General features: G+C 40.2%; 1 long non-coding RNA gene across 1 annotated transcript in view; it reads right to left on the bottom strand.

Moving 5' to 3' along the window:
• LOC132893843 (uncharacterized) overlaps positions 1–20,320 on the bottom strand; it is a 28,075-nt gene extending 7,755 nt beyond the window's left edge. The window contains exon 1 of the long non-coding RNA XR_009655598.1: positions 20,094–20,320. This is a non-coding gene — a long non-coding RNA (uncharacterized LOC132893843). The remainder of the gene's footprint in view (positions 1–20,093) is intronic.
• Positions 20,321–24,000: the final 3,680 nt, after the last annotated feature.

Genomic DNA, 24,000 nt, shown 5'->3' with positions numbered 1-24,000 from the left:
ATACACACATACAATTGACAGAGGGGGAGTAGACAGGGAAAATAAAAAAATACAGAGTAACATGAGGAAAGGGGAGGAGAAAAAAAAGCAACCCCCACACTATGCTCCTGTGAGGAGTACAGTGTGGGAACATTAAAAAAAACACCTCAGCACATAAGCACAAAATAACACAAGTACACTTTACAACATGAAAACTCGGGACTTGAGGGGGCGATCGGGGGTAAGGGGGGAGGAGGTAGAGGTAACCCAGCGCAAGCAAGCAGCCGTCCGTTCCTGCAGCCATGATGGCACTGGTTCACGCACCTGCTTGTCACACTGGGGGTAAAAGCGGTGACCGTGGGAAGTGGGGGAAGGAATGCGAGAGCGTCTCACAGCAGTGACCTTCAGGGGGAGATGTTGACCCAGCAACAGCCTTGGCCGAGGCCAGTGCTGTCTGAGGGAGCCGAAAGCAGACAAGATTGGGATTGTTTGGTCTTGGGGCGAGTAGACGCATTCTTTTACACGACCACTCTGTTTGTCCATTCTGGTCTCCAAATCAGTCCATTTCCTTTGCAAAGCCGAAAGTTTCTCCATGATGTCATCCATGTTGCGGTTCAAGTTCTGAATAGCCAAAGTCTGAGTGCCGACAGCTCTGCCCACCGCTTCAATCATGTCGGGCAGCTTTATGGGGCTTTGAACAGCTGTCACCGTTTTCTGATTTCCTTGATAAACCAGGGCAATGCCTAATCCAATCAGCAAAAGTCCTGTAATCATGGTTCCGAATAGGTAGATGTCTTCAATGTCCTCCACAGAAAGAATCGCCAGGCACATGAGCCGCCACTGCTCCCACGCATCCATCGTGTAGCCAGCCGTGAACGTTCCAGCAGGACAGGCGGGTTCCCCCGAACCCAGGCTTCTGGTCGAGAAAACTGTGTCAATTTTGTTAAGAGACCAGTTTATCAATTCCATGATTTTTTAGTTTGGAGAGCAGTGCGGAGAGAGTCTCTCAAACGTATAGACAGATGAGATGAGACAGAGGAGCACAAGCAGGAAAAATAAGGGAGAGGAGAGCAGAGAAATGTGACTGCCTTCCGTAACAGCACGGAGAAAAATACCGTGCATGGGTGCAGTTTACTTTTTATTTTGTGTTTCCTTTTTTTATTTAGTTTTAGATGTAACACAACATGCCACTGTGCCAAGCAAGAGTGACACTCAACTGTATGTTTAAAAATAAGAATATTCTTAATTCCACACAGTGAACAGGCATGACATGGCATCATGCAAACTTCATAACACAAAATCACACTGTGTCAAGCAACAGTGACAAATAAAAAACAACTTCACACAATGAACAGGTGCAATTTTGTTAACCACCAACAGTGACTTTAGTGGGTGCATTTTACTTTTTTCCGATTTAGTGATACTCATAACAAAAATGACATGGCATCATGCAGTCTTCATAACACAAAATCACACTGTGTCAAGCAATGACACGTAAAAGAGAACTTCACACAATGAACAAGTGCAGTTTTGTCAACCTACATGCAATGGTGGTACTACAGTAACATTTACAGATTAGTATAACAAATAGATTTATAGATATATCTCCTTATTACATTGGTGCCACCACAATTTCTACCACTTCATAACTTTTATCCCCCTTTCCTTCACAATCCACTTGGAATAACATCCAGCATAATGGAATACCCCATTAGGCTAAGCTTATGTCATTGTTTAGTTGAACATTAATTTAACGTGGCCTAGGGTTAATTTTGAGGGCATATAACAAAAGAATAAGGTTTTAGCAAAAGCTAGACATTGTGAGGTGGCAATGGGGCTGACGTCACCTCCTCCACTTTCGAGCAGCTGCACCAACATGTCTCTGCTCGCGCTGAGATTCACTCGCGTGCGGTGAGTTGTTGTAGGTAACGCCCGGAAAACCCGGAGTGGATTTTCAGTGGTCTGTGTATTTTCTTATCGATCAAGTGGAATGGATTCTTTCACGAAGCAATAGAAAAGGTGCTGGGTGAACTAATATTTTATGTTAAATGGGGGGGGGGGGGGTTTCAAACGAAGAATTATGAAATGTGAAGGGGACACGTCCTCTTCACATTCAATGGTGGCGACGCCCATGTTTTTCACACTAGCGTTTTTGTCTTTGCCTGCCTCGTGTTTTTGTCAAGTTGTTTGTCTCTTTTTGCCTGGACTATTTTTGCCATTTGTTTTTTGTCCTGTCTGTTTACCTATTTGCCACGCCCTTTCTTCCCTGTATTAAATAATCTTATTTATTGGATTACTGTCTGTGTTCTGTTTTTGGATCCTAGTTTCGCCATACCTCCACCAGCCCTAACACATTCTTCCTGCAGCAATTTCGAAGGTTCGACTCCGGTCACACTACAGCTCACAATGCTTTGCAATGAGTTATTGATGAAAATGAGGCGTTTGGTGGCAATACTTCCTTGAGCTTTGGGAAGTACTCCCAAACCCATCTGCAAGCATTCGCTGCTTAGTTTGCCAATGAAAACATCGCCACCAAATTTCAATGCATACACTGCGAAAAATTTCAATGTTTTTGCCCACTCACAAGGTGGAAACACACCAAAAAACCAACTTGCGAAGCTCAGAGAACATTCGCCATGCATCACACGATTGGTGGCGATGCTACCAATTTTTCATCACCAAGTATTCGCAAACCCATCGGAGCTGGAGTGTGACCAGGGCCTTACATATTTCTAGCTAGCTTGCATCTAGTCCATAAAATTATTGTAAAATAAATGTGGTAATCACCACATGGGAAATATTTTTAGAGAAAAAACATTACAGAGTAAAAGGTCAATGTTAATTTTGTGATATGCACACAGGGCCGTCGACAGGGGGGACAACCGGGTATTTTGTCCCAGGCCCAGGCATGAGGGGGGGCCCAGAACTGGTCCCTCATGAAGATGCCATTAATCATTCTGTTTCATTTCAAAATGTGTTGATTTGGGGGGGGGAAATGTGCTATATTTACATTCAATGAATGATTTCTGGTTCTTTTGCCTTTATTGTCTTCGAAAATAGATTCAAGAACCCACCTACCACCCCTAATGCAGAAATGGTTTGGTCTTTGATTAAGGCGCCAAATAACACGGCACTATTCCATCATAACGCTTCAACAATAAGCGTGCGAGCCCGTTTGCCAACATGCACAAGTCAGGAGCAAAGAAAAGAAAAGAGAAAAAGAGATGAAGAAGCCAAGAGCCTCAGGGGCTCACTGCATAGATATTTTAGAAAAGATTCAGATGATGCAGTGGGGCAGCTGAGCCAGGTAAGACACAGATAACTTTTTTCCAGCCCCGTAATGTAACCCCAGCACGCGCGACGCGCCATTCATAATTATAAAGTAGGGGATAGCAGGGTACACTGAGTGAACACTGAAATGCACAGGGCATTGAATTATTTCATAAACATATCGGTTTAATAACACTGTGTTGCATATATCTCAATGAAGCAAAGAATAGCACATTGGCCCGCAATCATATCCAAATGTTTTAGGCACGCTTGCTGAGCTGCGCTGAGCTGGACTCCGGTTAGCTGAAAGCCCGTGGAACGCTGCCTCTTGTTAATTAAACCTTATTTTGTTGGAAATCATCCCGTGTAGATACGACGGCATGTGAAAAATTGCCAGCTAGATAGAGTTTAATGTAACGAATGGGCTATAAATGGGGTGTTTTGAGGTTAGTCTGTTGCAAAACATTAAACTTTTGCTTAGACTGGATACTCTTCAAACAATTCCCTTGCTCAAGTGAAAAATGATAGGCCTGTATGAAAAGCGCAATTAATGAAAGTAGCCTAATAAGCCTTAAATGAATAAAACAACCTCTGTTTTATTGTTGTTGCTTACACGTTAAGATTTTGAAATCTTCTCGGTCCAGTTCTATGTCCAGGGAACGTTGTAATCCTTTTGGTTTATCCGTAATAAACGTGTCAGCCCCCAGGTCAGATAGGCTAATGTTACGTGGTTGGGAGGGTGTCAATTTTTTTTGTAACATTCTAAATCGAGTACGGAAAGGACGTTTATGAAAAACAAGACAAAAAAATACACTGAAAAACTCACTGTACACATCACTAGTGGTGATGCTTCTATGTTCAGATTTTGGGAAAGCCATAACTCCGTTCTCATTGAGGCCCAGTTCCATCCCGTAAACAATCATTTTGGTTTATCAACTACCTGCGCTCAAACATGTCACAGGAGAGGCTCAATGGGCTGGCTATGCTCTCTATAGAGCGCGAACTTGCAAAGAAGCTGGACTTCAATTACCTTATTGACGACTTTGCCACAGCAAAAGTCCGGCACATTGCATTTCGCACCTGAATAGTTGCAGACTAAGGAAATGTTCAAACTGTAAATATGTTGAAATGTTGAAATAAAATGGTTGACTGTGGTTGCTGTGTGGCGATGTGCGTGCGCGCGTATGTGTGTGTGTGGGGGGGGGGGCACTCAGATTTTTTTTTGGGGGGGGGCCCACTCAGATTATTTTGTCCCGGGCCCAGCCAAAGCTGTCAACGGCCCTGTATGCACATACCTATATTTATTTCCATCTGATATCACAAGATAAACAGTGACTTTTGGTTCTGTTCAGAAATATCTTTGTGAAAACCTTTGGCCTCTCAGGATTAGATGTTAGATTTGTTACTAATCTTGATGCTAGTGTTACTGATAGGCACTGATCTACAACCCCGATTCCAAAAAAGTTGGGACAAAGTACAAATTGTAAATAAAAACGGAATGCAATGATGTGGAAGTTTCAAAATTCCATATTTTATTCAGAATAGAACAAAGATGACATATCAAATGTTTAAACTGAGAAAATGTATCATTTAAAGAGAAAAATTAGGTGACTTTAAATTTCATGACAACAACACATCTCAAAAAAGTTGGGACAAGGCCATGTTTACCACTGTGAGACATCCCCTTTTCTCTTTACAACAGTCTGTAAACGTCTGGGGACTGAGGAGACAAGTTACTCAAGTTTAGGGATAGGAATGTTAACCCATTCTTGTCTAATGTAGGATTCTAGTTGCTCAACTGTCTTAGGTCTTTTTTGTCGTATCTTCCGTTTTATGATGCGCCAAATGTTTTCTATGGGTGAAAGATCTGGACTGCAGGCTGGCCAGTTCAGTACCTGGATCCTTCTTCTACACAGCCATGATGCTGTAATTGATGCAGTATGTGGTTTGGTATTGTCATGTTGGAAAATGCAAGGTCTTCCCTGAAAGAGACATTGTCTGGATGGGAGCATATGTTGCTCTAGAACCTGGATATACCTTTCAGCATTGATGGTGTCTTTCCAGATGTGTAAGCTGCCCATGCCACACGCACTAATGCAACCCCATACCATCAGAGATGCAGGCTTCTGAACTGAGCGCTGATAACAACTTGGGTCGTCCTTCTCCTCTTTAATCCGAATGACACGGCGTCCCTGATTTCCATAAAGAACTTCAAATTTTGATTCGTCTGACCACAGAACAGTTTTCCACTTTGCCACAGTCCATTTTAAATGAGCCTTGGCCCAGAGAAGACGTCTGCGCTTCTGGATCATGTTTAGATACGGCTTCTTCTTTGAACTATAGAGTTTTAGCTGGCAACGGCAGATGGCACAGTGAATTGTGTTCACAGATAATGTTCTCTGGAAATATTCCTGAGCCCATTTTGTGATTTCCAATACAGAAACATGCCCGTATGTGATGCAGTGCCGTCTAAGGGCTTGAAGATCACGGGCACCCAGTATGGTTTTCCGGCCTTGACCCTTACGCACAGAGATTCTTCCAGATTCTCTGAATCTTTTGATGATATTATGCACTGTAGATGATGATATGTTCAAACTCTTTGCAATTTTACACTGTCGAACTCCTTTCTGATATTGCTCCACTATTTGTCGGCACAGAATTAGGGGGATTGGTGATCCTCTTCCCATCTTTACTTCTGAAAGCCGCTGCCACTCCAAGATGCTCCTTTTATACCCAGTCATGTTAATGACCTATTGCCAGTTGACCTAATGAGTTGCAATTTGGTCCTCCAGCTGTTCCTTTTTTGTACCTTTTAACTTTTCCAGCCTCTTATTGCCCCTGTCCCAACTTTTTTGAGATGTGTTGCTGTCATGAAATTTCAAATGAGCCAATATTTGGCATGAAATTTCAAAATGTCTCACTTTCGACATGTGATATGTTGTCTGTGTTCTATTGTGAATACAATATCAGTTTTTGAGATTTGTAAATTATTGCATTCCGTTTTTATTTACAATTTGTACTTTGTCCCAACTTTTTTGGAATCGGGGTTGTACATATGACTCATTGTGGTAGTCTTTTAGTAACCGTGTTCTTTCTGCTTGAGGCCTCTCACCTTAAGTCTATTCGAGTAAAACAACACTTCATTTGATTACATGCCCTGCTAGTGAAAAACGAATCTGATTGCCAGTTCATCCTTCTTCATATTTTGCACCACTATGTTTGAGGAAGCATGTTGGCAGATTACATGGCTCATGTAGTAAGAGTAATTCACATAGGACACAAATTGAGCACCTTCTTTCATATGTGTATGACTGTGATTTTCATATTAGAACAGGTGGGAATTCAGCTAGCATGTTTAGCAATATTCAGCCCTATATTCCCACTCTACAGCTCTGCATTAGAAGTCTGAATTTGACATTTAAAATGTGATATTTAAGCATGTTACATTAGAGTAGTATTATTAATCTAGTTAAAAGAATCGGTGTATAGCTGAAGAACACATGGTTTTCAGTGTTGTGAATTTGCAGTTACTTGAATTAATTAGGGTGGCGTAGTGGTTAGTGCTGTCGCCTCACAGCAAGAAGGTTCTGGGTTCGAACCCAGTGGCCGGCGAGGGCCTTTCTGTGTGGAGTTTGCATGTTCTCCCTGTGTCTGCGTGGGTGTGCTCTGGTTTCCCCCACAGTTCAAAGACATGCAGTTAGGTTAACATGGGGTGGCCTTGGGCTGAAGTGCCCTTGAGCAAGGAACCTAACCCCTGACTGCTCCCTGGGCACTCTATTGTGGCCGCCCACTGCTCTGGGTGCGCGTGTGTTCACTGCTTCAGATGGGTTAAATGCAGAGGATGAATTTCACTCTGCTTGAAGTGTGCATGTGACAAAGGTTTCTTCTTCTAATTGTCTGTACCAGTGGTACATCATCAGTCTTTTTAGGAAGTGAGTGTACTGCTTTAATGATTGGCTGTTATGGTCATTGTGTCACTGACTCACTTCTTTCTTTTTAATGCCTTTTTTAATACCCTTATTGCACACCAAATTCACCCAGCATAACCGTACAGAAAACCAAAGGCCAATGGGCAGCTCACCATAGCTTACCGCAGATCATAAGTACAGTAATTGATGTTAAACTTGGTTTAATGTATGCTTAAAGAGTAAGTAATATACATAAGTGCATGCCAAATGTTTTGGTGACTGGATAAGACCATAGAGTGAACCATTTAGATTTATCCTGGTAAAGGTGACAGTGGATCTGGAGCCAATCCCAGTAACACTGGACACAAGGGCAACACACACACACACACACATACATACATATATATATATATATATATATATATATATATATATATATATATATATATATATATATATATATATATATATATATATGCACAATAAGAAGACACATGGGTAAGTTAGTGTAGCCAATCCAACCACCAGCTTTTTGGGGGGAGCTGAGAAGAAACGGAGGCAAAGAGTTTCTTTCTCGTCATGGAGTTTCCTCCAAGTTATGCAGGAAACATGGAGTTTCCTCCATGTTGTCCCTGTTTCCTTAGGGACAACATGGAGGAAATCTGTTACAGCACAGATTTGACAGTAGTACCAGATACCTTGCAGGTACCTTGTTCTAATACATTACTGCTTCTATAATATCAACTTACACAAGGATTTGTATGGTGGACCCTGCATATATATGGACTAAAAACACGTGTAACTGTTGATATGGTGAAGATTTTATAAGGAGATATATGTTTAGCATTTTTGGAAGCAGTCTTTGTAACAGTCAGAGCTGATGCTATGTGGTTTCTCTGTAACACTGTGCATTTTTTGTCTTTTTGTACAAGGGAACGACAGTTTACAACTGCTATTATGTAACTGATAATAACTAATTTGTTGCACAGACCTTAAACAACATTAAATGTAACTACAAATGGATAAAGAATATGATTGTTTAATAAATAAAAACTTGTTAGTGTGGGCAGATGAAACACTTTTTTGGTTGTGCAACTATAAGGAAATCATCACATGACCTTGTTGATGATTATTTTTCTATTACAGCATGACCTTTCATGTTCTTAAACCTTATATAATTTCCAAGAATAATAGGTGTTTTATCAGTGAGGAGAGCTATGCTCGTCTTGTTCCACATGCCTTGCAAAACTCTATAGATAATCGAGGTAATAAACACCAGCATTTGCATGTCAGAATCACCAAAGTATCAGTGTGTCATGAAACTGTCTGTGGTGTATAGGGGGAAAGAGAAGACTGAAGTAAACAAACAGGAAAAAATAGGGTGTATTTGCTCCTGAGTTTATAGCCTCACCCTTCTAGTTTGTCATCTCATATAACTTGCTCTATGCTTTCACTGCTGTTGTAAAGCAACATTGAACCTTAAGTTATTATTATTATTATTATTATTATTATTATTATTATTATTATTACTCAAGCAGTTACTATTATTAGTCAGTTACACTTCATAGCCTGTGGTATAGCCAATGTGCATTTTATAATCCAAAACACACAACCAAATATAGCATCATTTTTTACTGGCTAATGCTAAACTGTCATTTTGTTATGTGACACTACATTGTATTTAACTGTAACATGATGCCTTAGTCACACCACAGCTGCCAGCCTTAAACTGACCTCAATTTCCCCCTTGCAGTAACTACAAAAACATACTCCTGTGTTTGAAGACAATTTCTGCATGTTGTCCTTTTTCATATTTAGACTCAGTATTTCCTTGCAGACCCCCCAGGGGAAGTATGTACTTTTTAATAATACAGATCATATGTTGTCAATAGATCCACATTTTCAATACTAGTAGGTGACACAAGATTGTGCATGATAAAAACAAAACCATGCACACACAGCCCTCAAATATCTCACTAATGGAAACTTTTTATATACCCATCCTTAGCTAAACATCCCCGCAGGTCTAGTACTGTGGAGAGAACCTCGAATCCCTATTGGATAAACAAATAAATTTGCTCCATGTGAATCCAACTGTGGTTCAGTTCTCCCTCTGCTGTGTTTGTATTCCATGCTTGTGTAATTAGCTATATAAAAAGGTCCAAACAACCCAATGGCAGCCATGCTTGGAGCCTTTAAAATAGACCCATCCCATAAAAAGAGAAGGGTTGTAGGGGTTGTGGGATGGTCAGAGTAGTTTTAGAGGAGCTTGTTGTTTGCATGCAGACTCTGGGTTTTAGCCAGGCTTTTGGAGTCTAGCCAAGTACACTCATAGGCTAATTGCTGTCAGGAAAATCACTCAACAGAGCCAGAGACTATTGTTTGAACAATATGGTCTCTGTCACAGCCTAGCAGCTCTAGGTTTGATTCTGAGCTCAGGTTTCTGTGCATGTCTTCGAGTGTCTGAATGGACTTTCTCCAGGTTTTCCAGTTTCCTCCCACCTCCCAGAAATATGCTGGTAGTTGGATTGGCTTAGATAAATTGCTCCTAGGTACAAAATGTGTTTGCATAGTGACCTCCAATAGACTAGTGTCCCATCTAGAGGGTGTTGCAGGCCCCATCCCCAGGATAGGCTTCAGATACACTGCAACCCTGACCAGGATAAAGCGGTTACTGAAGAAGTGTGAATGAATAAATGACAATCACACCTAAAGGTTACTGCAATTGTATAGTTATGCTAAATTCTCAGAAAACATTATGTGGGGGAAGTTTACTTCTCAGTTTTATTTCCCTTTGAAGCTTAATGATTTGTGCTCACTGAAGTGTCTCAATGAGCGCCTGGAAAATATCAAAAGCTGAATGGCAAATTATTTTCTTCAATTACATTAAACAAAACAGATGTTATTCATTATTTTTCTTTGGAACACTAAATCTACAAACAGTGTAATAAATAACCTAGGGCCGCTGTTACAGAATGTTAAACCTCATATCAGGAATTGGGGATTGCAGATTTGATCAAGAAATCAACTCTGTTGGCTGTTCTCTGCTCTCAGCTAAAACTCAGGGGTTGTGCTTTTGTGATCTCTGTCCAAGGTTGTGGAACAGCTTACTGCTGGACATTAGGTTGCTTTTTCATCATTTAACATGGATGCCTGTGTTTATTTTTTTCTTTTAATACTTGTTGCAATTGTATGTACATAGCATACTTACAGCATTCAGTCAAGTGTCAAATTGCTAGTAGAAAAGTAAAACCTCTTGAAATGCAACAAGAGAACTCAGTGAAACCAAAATTCATGAATAAATTATAACCAGTCAGAATAGACTAAATGATGCTCCAGCAAATTGCATATTAGGACCACTTTTTTTGTTTGTTTGTTTATTTGTTTTTAAGTCACTGGCATGACAGCAATAAGTCATGTGCTTGTGTACATCCAGATGTGAGGTGGCCATACATGGGCCACCATGCCATCACTAATAATAACAAAGTATACTTAATTGGCTGGTGGTTGCTCAGTGGTTAAGGGTATGGCTTACCAATCAGAAGGATGTGAGTTCACATCCCGCCACTGTCGGGCCTTTGAGCAAGGCCCTCAACCCTCTCTGCTCCAGTGGTGCCATATCATGGCAACTCTGACCTCAATTTCTTAACAAGCTGTGATATGCAAAGTAAATAATGTGACTATACTGTATTTATGTGTAACAGAAGACTGTCTGTCTTTCTTTTTTTCTAATCCAAAGTCAGGCCACTGTTCCCATTGTTTGTAATGCGTGTACTAATAAGTACACAAATTGAAGCCAGACCTGTTATCACCTGCATCAATGCTGTTATCAGAGAAGAAATCAAGAACTATTATGCCTGGAAGAATAAGAATAAAAGTAGAAACCAAATGGATACTTCTAAACCAAGTGTTTACTCTGTTCCAGGGACTCTTTGTTTGGCCCCTACTGACAAATGGCAGTACAAGATGGAACAGATTTTGTATTTTGTTGAAGAAGGTCCCATGTTGCAATGCTGCAAACTGCCAACTGTTGTGAATTGTGATTGGTCCTACATGTGCCATCTCAGAGATAACAGTGAAAGCCTCAGCTTTCAGATGATAAACAGTCCAAATCTTGGTTTCACAGCTCACTGAGTGGATCTCTTAAGGCAATAAGGTTGTCTTATAAGGTTGTCAATAAGGTTGCCCTTCAATTTGAACTCATGCCTCTGTGGATTTGATGCATATAAAGAGACACCACAGCAATTGATTCTACCAGGTAAGTAGTTAATATAATGTGATTATTTCCACTAAATCTTATGTTTTGGATCAGTGTTTGTGCTACTCACAGTCATTTGCTCTCTTTTCACAAAATCATAATTTTATGTGCTTAGCTAAAAACATCTCATCTCATTATCTCTAGCCGCTTTATCCTTCTACAGGGTCGCAGGCAAGCTGGAGCCTATCCCAGCTGACTACGGGCGAAAGGCGGGGTACACCCTGGACAAGTCGCCAGGTCATCACAGGGCTGACACATAGACACAGACAACCATTCACACTCACATTCACACCTACGGTCAATTTAGAGTCACCAGTTAACCTAACCTGCATGTCTTTGGACTGTGGGGGAAACTGGAGCACCCGGAGGAAACCCACGCGGACATGGGGAGAACATGCAAACGCCACACAGAAAGGCCCTCGCCGGCCCCGGGACTCGAACCCAGGACCTTCTTGCTGTGAGGCGACAGCGCTAACCACTACACCACCGTGCCAGCTAAAAACATATTAGCCATTATTTGTCAGCAAAGAAAGTGTTTATATATGGTAACTATTAAAAAGGAGGTAAAAATTTGATGTCACTCTAACATCTGTGTCTGATGCTGTGACAGACATAGAATTCATCACTATCATAAATCACATAGAACACAGGATCTCCAAAGGGCATGGGTATTATGTATTTAGTTATATTACTGCCATTAGTTCTTGCATCAGTTACACAGTACTATGCCATTATGAGCAATCTGACAAGCAGTCCTGTACTTTGTGGTGAAGGAAAGCACAAGTGCTAAGGGTAAAATACTTGGTTCTTTTTAACCTGTGCCTACAAGGTTCAGTAAAATGTTTTCCCCTGAAATAACTTGAACACTTTAACAATAAAACCACCAAATTCTACAGCACTCTAACAAGAAAACCACTGCACTGTTTAACAGACAGCCTCAAATCAGCCAGGCGGAGGATCTACCATATCCCTATCTAAATGCTTCTTCACGAAAATACCAAAGGCTTTATCAGTGAATCTGTAAGATGAGCTTGTTCTCTATTATCTAAGTACAAAGTATTAAGTATGTCCATCAACTCGGTCATGAACAGGAATAGGAGACAACAAACTAGTACAAACAGCAAAACAGGTTCTTTGACTATGGATTTCAAGGTATTTTCATTTTAATTTATTGTATCCATCCATCCATCCATCCATCCATCCATCCATCCATCCATCCATTATCTATACTGCTTATCTTTCAGGGTCATGGGGGAAGCTGGAATCAATCCCAGCTGACTTCAGGGAAGAGGCGGGGTATATCTTGGACAAGTCGTCAATCTGTCACAAGGCTAACACAGATGCCCCTTTTCCACCAAAGCAGTTCCAGGGCTGGTTCGGGGCCAGTGCTTAGTTTGGAACCGGGTTTTCTGTTTCCACTGACAAAGAACTGGCTCTGGGGCCAGAAAAACCGGTTCCAGGCTAGCACCAACTCTCTGCTGGGCCAGAGGAAAGAACTGCTTACGTCAGCGGGGGGCGGAGTTGTTAAGACCAACAACAATAACAAGACTGCGAAAGATCGCCATTTTTAAGCGACAAGAAGCAGCAGCTGTACAAACGCGAAGTCATCCATTATTATTATTGTTGTTGTTGTTGCCGCTGCTGCTTCTTCCATGTTGTTTTTGCTTCGATATTCGCGCCAAGGTTTATGTAAACGTAGCGCCGTAACTTCCGTATACAGCGGCGTAACTGACGTATACAGCGACGTAATGACGTGGCTCCGCTTAGCACCGCGAGCGATGGAAAAGCAAACTGGTTCTCAGCTGGCTCGCAAGTTGAACGAGTTGTGAACCAGCACCAGCACTGGCTCCGAACCAGCCCTGGAACTGATTTGGTGGAAAAGGGGTAAGAGACGAACAACCATTCACACTCACATTCACACCTATGGGCAGTTTAGAGTAGCCAACTGACCTAATTCACATGTCTTTGTACTGTGGAAGGAAACCAGAACACCCAGATAAGCAGACATAAAGAGAACATGCAAACTCCACGTAGAAAGGCCCCAGACAGCTGCGAGGTTCAAACTCAGAACCTTCTTGCTGTGAGGCAACATGGCTAACCACTGTAGTGCTGTCCACTATGCTGCCTCTAATTGTATTCATTTTCAAATAAATGAGTTTGGGATTACAAGAGATTATTTCATTACATTCCACTCAGTTCAATTTTATTTGTATAGTACATTTAACAGGGCTGAAAGTGCCAAGAAAAAGCTCCCTGAGACGACATGTGTAAGAAACCTTGAGAGGAAACAGTCTCAAAAGGGAACCCATCCTCATGTGTGACACCGGATAATATGTAAATAATTTATTTTCTATAACTGCATACTACATAGTCAAAAAGAGCAACTGTGCCAACAGGAACTTATGAGCAACTTATGAGTATGAGCATCACAGTCATTTCTGAATTCATTACAGTTTAAACTTAAAGTCTATTAAATCTTAGAAATATTCCTGAGATGAAAGAAAGCTATCCTAGTAAAATTATCTACATGAGCTTAAAAGGAGAGCCAGTGATAAAAATTATTTAACTGAAAGGCCATCCAGAGCCAGAAAGCTTACTTCTAGTTGCCTGTGGTCCTAGTACAAGTAAGAAAGCAAAAGCACAACTTTATTCATCATACACTTGTGAAACTCTTCTCTGCATTTAACCCATCTGAAGCAGTGAACACACACATGCACACACACGTAAGCAATGAGCACACACACATACATACCCAGAGCAGTGGGCAGCCATGCTAACAGCGCCTGGGGAGCAGTTGGGAGTTAGGTGCCTCGCTCAAGGACACCTTAGCTCAAGGTCATCCCATATTAACCTAACTGCATGTCTTTGGACTGTGGGGGAAACCGGCGCGTCCGGAGGAAACCCATGCAGGCACGGGGAGAACATGCAAACTCCACACAGAAAGGCCCCCGCCGGCCACTGGGCTCGAACCCAGAACCTTCTTGCTGTGAGGCAACCGTGCTAACCACTACACCACTGTGCCGCCCTAAAGTACTTCTGTCTTATCAGAATTAAGCATAAGGATGTTACTAAGCATCCAGTGTCTAATGTCCTTGACACATTTATTAAGCTGGTGTTTCAGGTTTTGATGAAATATATAACTGTGTGTCATCAGCATAATGGTGAAAAATTATACCATGTTTGTGAATTATTTTACCTAGAGATAGCATATATACAGAAAAAAGCAGTGCGCCTAAAACAGAACTTGTGGATCACCAAACTTTACCTTAGTTTGGATAGAGAAACCATTATTTACATACCATATAAAAATTATAATGATAAGTTAAATAAGACCTGAGCCAGCAGAGGATCATTCCCTTAACTCCAACAAAATTTTCTAGTCCATTAAGGAAAATGCTTATGGTGCAATCAATAATCAGCAGATGGGAACCGTCAGGGCCTTCCAAACATATCAGCATTTGTTATATTTAATTCCTTTCATTCTTTAATGTCTTTCATCATTTCATTATAATTATTCTCTTCTGATTCTAATTTGGCCTCATTTTCTATCAAATTTGCTTCAAAAATGAAAGGGTTACTGTCCTGAAAACATTAGAGTTATCCAATGAGATTTTTTTTGTTTGTTGTCTCTAGGTTGAGAAGAGTTTAGAGCTGACTCACTCATTGGTTAGGACTTCATTGCTGGGGCAGAAGGCCATGGCAGTGTATGTTTATGTGGGAAGTGACAGATGAATTAACCAAACAGATTTTGATTTATAGTGGGAGGGACCAAAAATTTATTGCCCTCAATCTTCTCGAAGGCCAGCGTGAGCAGAACTGTAAGTCGGCACTGTCAGCACAGCACTGAGGTAACCTTCCAGCCAGTGTTGCCTTCATCAGTAGTGTTAGTGAATGCTAATAAAGCAGTCAAGCCAGTGCTATCCAGAGCAATAGCACAGGCTAACAACGGCGAAACTAAGGCCCTGTCCACACGGCAACGGATTCAGGTGAATCTGATAAAATTGTTTATCGTTTCGGCCTGGCGTCCACACGGCACCGGTGTTTTGGGTGCTCCAAAACAATATTTTTTGAGAACGGGTTCCAGAGTGGAAAAATCTGGCAACGGCGCCGTTGCGAAGTCGTCTGGATGAGTAGAACGGATTTGTTTACAATGACGTCACAACCACATGACTAGAACAAGCAGCACTCTTGCTGTTTTGTATGAACCACTACATTGCATTCACTTTTGTATACAGCTTTTCTTTTAAATAAACAAGTAACTGAACCATTTCTTGAATTTCTTTTTTTTATTGGATAAGACTGCTTTTCAAAATGTTCACACACAATATAAAAATTTATATAAATTATATAAAAATGCTTTTCAAAATGTTCACACAGAATAAGAAAATTAAGTTATATAAAACTATGCACACTAATAAAACTAATTTGTACACACAGAAGGCATGATTTCCTCGCATAGTCGCAGCCATCTTCTTGTTGTTGTTGTGTGTTTGTTCCTGAGAGTGCTTCACGCCGGGTAGAAGAAGGGGTTTATGTGCATGCGTCCTACTTCTTCTATTGTTCTGGTGTCTCCGATGGGACCGTCTTACAGCGCATGTAGAGGTGTGGTATGTGTATTGCATCGTTTTCAGCAAGCGTTGCGTTGCCATATGTACCTGATATTTTACTGATCCGTTGCCCATGTGGACGCGATATTTTTTTAATAAAACCTCGTTGCCGTTGTCGTGTGGATGTAGCCTAAGATTTCTGTCTCCAGACTCTTCTTCCACACACATGTAGCAATGTCATAATTTCATATGAATAAAGTTTTTGGGGTTTTTTTTTGAACTTCCCCAAATCTCTCTATTGTAAAATAAGTGAATTTGTTGGGTTCCATTAATGGTTCCACTATTGTTTCTGATGGGGTGTTAATTAGTGTAACACACCTGTGGACATCATCATGCTTGGGCTGTCGGGAAAGGGGTAAGCTGGCTTTGTGAATCTTGCATGGACAATATTCATTAATACAGTACATTTTATCTTTTCCTCAAGATATGATGTTTATTTTTTGAAGTAAGAATGTTTTGACACACATCTGCTGTTTGTATCAGATCAAATATGTAAATTAGCGTCATAAAATTCCGTGTGAAAAGTCGAGTGTTTATCTGAGGAGTTATTTGGCTGGGTGCTAACTGGTGTATTATGTTGTAGGGATGCCAGAATGCTTTCCCCTGTCTCTATGTGTTGATAGCCCTGTCATTCATTGTTTTCTAGGTATGTTTGCCTGACTGTGTTAAGAAAACTCTTAAGATCTGTCTAATATTTTATTTATTATTGTATGTTTTTTCATTTATTGTACATTGTAAACTACACTATATGATCAATATTAAATGCTCGACTATTATAGTCTGTTTTATCTCACACAGTGTAATGTAGCCTACTGAACAGTATGTAGCCTACAGTATGTCAATGGGTTTTTTTTGTTTGTTTTTGTTTTTTGTTGTTTTGTTGTTTTTTTTAAATCATGTTTGAAATGTCTGGAAAGGGGTATGCCAAAATTCTTTCCCCTGTCTCCATGTGTTGATAGTCCTGTCATTCATTGTTATCCAGAATAAATGTTGACAGATCAACTCTTCGCCTCCTTTGCATCATTCTATTAGCCACACAGAGACTTTGTCATTTACCACTTTAACAAGTGTTGTCTCAGTGCTATAATGAGGCCACAAATCTATCCTGACTGATAGATTTCATGAATGTAATTCCTGTATAGCTGTGAGCATAACCACTGTGCTACAAACCTTTCTAGGATCTTGGAGATAAAGGAAAGGTTTGATATTGACCTACAGTTGGACAGCTGACAGGGGTCAAGGTCAGGTTTTTTAAATCAGGTGTTTGATAACTGCTAGTTTAAAGGATACAGAGCCAGTGTGAAGAAAAATATTTTAAGAAAAGGTTTGATTGCTTTTGGTAGTATCTATTTGAAGAAATATGTAGGTAAGGGATCTACTGCTTAAGTTTCTGCTTTTAAAAAGGAAATTCCCTCCCTCAAAGGGGAATAAAACATTCTAGTCACTGATCTGATATGGTTATATTGTAATCTACATAGGTTATTGAATTCTCTGACTTTAAATTAATCTTCAGATTTTTTTTGCATGAAATTTTCTATTATGTAATAGAAAAACATTCATGATTCATGGTAACACTCTTTATGAATACATTTTATGAATTTTATCATATGAATAATTATAAAGCAAATAATGCTTATAAACACATTATAAACTTTTAAAATGTGGCAACAATGCTACCCTTTTTTAAAATCCGTTATTTGGAATGTGTGAACTAATGTGTACAGGTCTTGTAGCCCAATCTGTTGTCATCTGTAGAGAGCACCAAAGGTGTTTTTTTTTTTTAAATGTCATCACTGAGTCAACACTTGGCATTATAATGAGTTCACTAATCATTTGCCTTACAACATGATTATGATTGCATTACAACATGATTTATCAAAGAATTATTTATAGGACCAACTTACAAAGATTTTAAGCACAGTTATGATTTATGAATATGGGATATATATAAAGCATTACTATCATTATTACTCCCATTACTAGAAATGTCCAGTCTCATGTATCTATTATATACAATTAGGTTAAAATTAGGTTCATTTCATGTTTCAGGTTAAGCCACACTGTCAAACTGCAAGTGCAAGTTTGAAAGTTTAGCTCTCTATATAACAAGTGAGCAGTTACTTAACTAATTAGTCTAAGTTCAATGACACAGTGATACCAGACATAACTACATTCAACAGAGCTGACAGAGACGAATGGGTAGAATTGCAGTTTGTTTACTAACATGAACAAGATATGATTAACACACCCAGGGGTGTGTTTCCAAAAGTGGGGGTGTTCTAGAATGGGGAAGCCATATCATTAGAAATCAGTTTATGGCTATATACACGCCCGGCGTGTACACTGTGATGTACTGTCAATGACCGATATGGAACTTTTTCATACCCATGGTCCATGGATGCAAATGAAAGGGAGGACAGCAGAAAGCCTATAAATCCAGTTGACTCCAGCCAAGTTCTGCATTTCATGCAGAGATCTATCATGTTGGGTTTTGGTGTTGTTACTGCCAGGGCTATGTAATTATTCAGTAAGTGAAGGCAAAAAGTATTGAGTGATAATTCTAGGTAACAGGATACTGTTCTATAACAGAGATGTCAGTATTGCTGCCTACACTGGTATACACAAAACCAAAAACTTCACATAGCCCAAGAAGTCATACACAGTGTATAGATCATACACCATCATGCATAACAGTTTGGACTGGGATCGCTTTGTGTGAGCAGGAGTCATGGCTAATCAGTTCATGTTGGAGAAGCACAGCATCCTGGAAGGACCTCTTTAGTATAGCATTCAAATAAGACGGGGCAGTTCCTGCTTTTAATGTCTTTAATTAATCAAACTCGTGTACAAAACTTGTTTGCATCATGCATTACATCAGGTTTAATGCATAAAATTTGAAAATGATGCAATAGACTACACATACAACAAACACTTAATGGCCAAATAACATTACTGTACAACAATTATTGAACATTCATTCGATTTGAAATGCCTTTAAATCTCAATTGAAAAACTCTTTTAAAAAGTGATAAGCAGTTATAATGCATGAAAAGTAGACTTGGTACAAACACACACACTCGTAATAAAAAACTTGCCTCAACTGACTTTACAACTAGTAACTACTACTATTTAACATCACTGTCAACAAATCCCGACAACCTTACTTTACCCTGACACACTATTTGTGTTTGAAACAACCAAATGTGTTTTTTCTTTGCTCCTTATAAGAAACAAATTGTTGAGCAATCATTTGTCTGTCCAACAGGTCAAGTTTGTTCTTCTGAACATGACACACAGCTACACTATTAAGACGTGTTTGTGTTATGCTACTTCGCAGCCACGTTTTCAGCCTTCGGAGGCTACTGAAACCCCTTTCAGCTTCTGCTGATGTTACAGGAACAACAAGAAGCAGTCTAAGCACAATTATTTGCACCCTGATTTTCATGAGCATCCTCATCCTGGCATTCTCCTTCCATTTGTCTGCCTTCTCCTTCCTCTCATCTGCCTTCTCCTTCCTCTCGTCTGCCTTCTCCTTCTGCCTCCTCCATACTGCTGTCCTCACTCCTGGCCCCATCTTTCTCATATTTATCCTCCTAATTAAAACATCTTAAATTAAAATGTGGAATTTTGATTTTTACTCCCTGTCCACTGTAGCCTGGCCTTAGCCATCCTTAACCTTCCACTCAATTATCATTTGCCTACACATCTTGATATTTTGAGCAAGGCCTCATTAGTTTTGTGAAAACCTGATACCCATTACACATGACATATCAATCAAGCACAACAGAAATGTGCTGTTGGTGTAGATTTGAGTGCGTTCTGTCAACGTTTGATAATCACACGAGTCAACACGAGTCACATAAGCATAGCTAATATTGCCTCTCTCTCTCTAGCCGGCTAGTATGCTACTAACATTAAGCATTTCAATCAATACTGCCTTAAATAAAACTAGTGCACCACGGATCCTCGATCTTGAAATGAGTGCAGTGGTTGAGTAATTGAGCAGTAGGCTACTCAAAGTAGTGGCACGTTTGCAAGCCTGTAGGTGCAGGGGTAATATAGTCAACTTACTTGGGTCTTCTTGAAAAAGGAGTCAATCGTCCCCTGCCTTTTCCTTTTCTGCATCCTTGTCAATATTGCACGACAAAAGAGGACAGCATTAATAGTCCTATGGAAATTAACACAATCTTTTAGGGCATGGCACCTGGGACAACTGTTTGAACGATGGCATAGCAAGCGCTTTGAGAAGGGTCTGTGTGCAGAGCCGCAGAGCCAGGCACAGTAAGCACCGCATGCGACGTCAAACCTGGAACAGTGAATCAGGAGCGGTAAAACTGGTGTTGGCTCTGCAGCTCTGCAGACAGATACTGTATTATTGAGTGCTTTCGGCACACTATGCAAACTGGCTATTATATTCATGCAACTGCTGATTGGTCGGGTGAGAAAAACTGTTTTGAGTCCATTGCGTGGCTGTTTTTTGTCTAACGTTATGGCAATAGTTTACTTCCTTGTTACACATTTTATAGTAGCTGTATAATTTTCATAATGATGTCATTTTAATCTGACAAAAGTGCGGGGGATGAAATTGTGTTTCAACAAAAGTGGGGGGTGATGAAACGTACGCATCCCCCGTGGGTGATACGTCCCTGAACACACCCTTGGGCTTTCAACAACTTATGGAGGATAAATCATTGTGAGATGAACACTACAGCTTTCTAATCACAATAATCTTGTTGTGCTCCCTGTGGTTTTTCTCCTTGTTTCAGAGTGGATTACAACATGGCAATTATAGCATGGCAAACAACTAAGTGCCTAGCATGACACAACAGGGCAATAAAAAATAACTGAGGTGTGACTGAAACTGACTCATTCTCAAGTCATCAGGGTTGTTAATCAAACATCAGTTAGTGACTATACATGTACAAAATAATCTGATAACGTTGAATAATAATCTGATGAGCTCCAGAACCAGTTTATAGGCAAATATTTATTTGGGAGTTTACATGACTAAGTTTAACATATTTTTCTTCTTCAGGCTGTCCCTGTTTTGAACTTTGGCCTGAAATGTTCAACTGAACCCCAAGACTCCAACAAAGGAACTGGTGAAGGAGTTGGAGGCACCAGGTACTAAAGGATTTACTTACAACATTAAGAGGATCATATGTACATTTCCATGGTCTGAAATACTGTTGGACATGGAAGGAGCAACTATTCCAAGACTAGCATAAAAAAAAAGCCTGAATGAAGTTTGCAGATGATCACCAGCCTTTAGGCCAAATGCAAAAAAAAAAAAAAAAGAACTTTGTGACAATAATGATCAGCAGTATGTATGGAGAAAAAGATAAAGCTTTTAATCTAAAGAACACAATTTCAATTATAAGTCATGAGGATGGAAGCATCATGGGGGAGTTTTGGATGTTATGGATAAGGAACTGGTGCACTTCAGAAAATAGATGGCATCATAAGGAAGGATGATTATCTAGAAATACTGAAGCAACACCTCAAGACAACAGCTAGAAAGTTAAAATGATGTCTTGATGAACTGAAAAAGCATGTCTAAGCAAGGATGTTCAAAACCTGAGTTACGCCAGTTCCAACAGGAGGAATGAGTAAAAATTCAGCATTACTGGGTATATTGTGTTACTGTATATTTTGTGTATATAAGTATTGTGAGGAGCATGTGGATGGCTGCCCTATATGGTTGATTAAAGCAATTAAATGCAATGCCATATATTGCAATCCTTTAAATTACTCTCACTGTACTCTCTGTGGATATAAAGGGCTTTGTGCATTCAGTCTATGTTGGGGCACAGTGTCTGCTGATATTCATCAGTCCAGCACATCACCACCTGTTTGCACTGATGAGCTTCACAATAAAAAAAAAAAAAAAAAAGGAAATCTAACCCTTGAAACCATCTGCAGAGCATTTGGACTGAGTTGAGTACTACTCTATGGATTACTAACAGGATGTGCAATGATAACACTTCAGTGAGCTGCATTATAAGTTTTTTAACATTTGTATTTATTGACTCACCATAAAATTTGACATGGATATTTTATCCATGGACAATCAATCTGTTTTGAACAGAAATTTAAACAGGGCATATAAGGTGCACTAAAAAGCCTTTGTTTTTTTTCAGCAATGGCCATTTCAGTAAGAGCTAACAAACCGTTAAATGGTCAGAGACAAAACATTTACTGTTAGCCTAAGGACAAACACATTACAGGCTACAGAAACATCTGGTGTCTTAAAGCCTGTATTTTTTTTTTAATCACCTTGTTAGTGAGAAACTTGTAACAGCATCATCAAGACCAACAATAAATGACATTGTTTGTTCCTTGTATATTTTTCAGACCAAAATTCAATTTTAAATCATGCAAAAGAAGCCTCAAATCAGTCATAGTTAATTCAGTCTATCATTCATTCATTTTCTATGCCACTTATCCATTGGGGGTTGCATGGGAGCTGGAGCCAATCCCAGATAACACTGAGCCAGAGGCGGGGGACATCTTGGACAGGTTTCCAATCTTTTGCGGGGCTAATACACGGAGACAGATAGCCATTCATAGTCGCATTCACACCAGCATACAAACTCCACACAGGAAGATCCCTGTTGACTGACAGGTTTGAACCGAGAACCTGCTTGCTATGAGGCGACAGCGCTAACCAATGCACCACCATTAGTCATAGTTATATTATAATCATATCTGATTCTTACCTGCAGATAGAGATTATGTAAGTGGTCATATAAACAGTGTATTACAGACAGCTGTGGTTTCGGCCAACAATCGTTTACTTCACTCCAGGTGCATCCTTTATCTATTGTTAGTTATAGCTTTATACAAAATAACCAAATATTAAATGTCACAGACTTAAATATTACACCCCTGAAAAGACAGCAAAACAACATTTTAAAGCAAAGTTGCAGTAGTATATATGAGCAAGGAACATAAGTTTGGAGCCACTAATGGGTTCCTGTGAGTTAAAGAGGTTAAAAAAAAGAAAGAAACTGCATTTATATGACATTCGTTTTTCTTTAGATTGTTGGCAGGTTGCACTGTATCTGTGTCAGGACTGCAGACATTAAGCAGAGGCAATTCCAGTAAAAAGTTTCATTCAACTGCAGGCAGACAAGTCCAAAAAGTGTGGCACACTGAGCGTTACTTCACAGAGTCTTTGTATGGAGTCTGCTTATATAGGGTGCAATCATGATTGGAAATAGGTGTGTAATCAGTAGTCAGGTGACTGTGAGCATACAAGTCTGTGTGTGTGTGTGTGTGTGTGTGTGTGGTGGGAGTTATAGTCCATGACAGCCATGTTTGAAGGCTATGGTGCATTCTGGGAAATGGAGTTCTGGGTGGATTCCACCAAATGCATTGTAACCTGTAAAGATGCAGGAGCCATGTGTTTATCTCATCTCATCTCATTATATCTAGCCGCTTTATCCTGTCCTACAGGGTCGCAGGCAAGCTGGAGCATATCCCAGCTGACTACGGGCGAAAGGCGGGGTACACCCTGGACAAGTCGCCAGGTCATCACAGGGCTGACACATAGACACAGACAACCATTCACACTCACATTCACACCTACGGTCAATTTAGAGTCACCAGTTAACCTAACCTGCATGTCTTTGGACTGTGGGGGAAACCGGAGCACCCGGAGGAAACCCACGCGGACACAGGGAGAACATGCAAACTCCGCACAGAAAGGCCCTCGCCGGCCACAGGGCTCGAACCCGGACCTTCTTGCTGTGAGGCGACAGCGCTAACCACTACACCACCGTGCCGCCCCATGTGTTTATACATTTTGATAATTTTTGATAACTATTTGATAAGCTTCAATGATTGACTTTAGTAAGCCAATGATCCCATGATCACATTACTTAAATACATACAGTACAAATGTGAAAATCAGTTTTTTAATTATTATCAGATTATATTATACGTGATGACTTTTCCTTTAATAAGACTTTTTAAT

The sequence above is a fragment of the Neoarius graeffei genome, chromosome 11 (assembly GCF_027579695.1).
Source record: "Neoarius graeffei isolate fNeoGra1 chromosome 11, fNeoGra1.pri, whole genome shotgun sequence".
NCBI lineage: Eukaryota > Metazoa > Chordata > Actinopteri > Siluriformes > Ariidae > Neoarius > Neoarius graeffei.
Note: the sequence above shows the minus strand (reverse complement) of the source record. Positions and strands in the feature narration are given on the sequence as shown.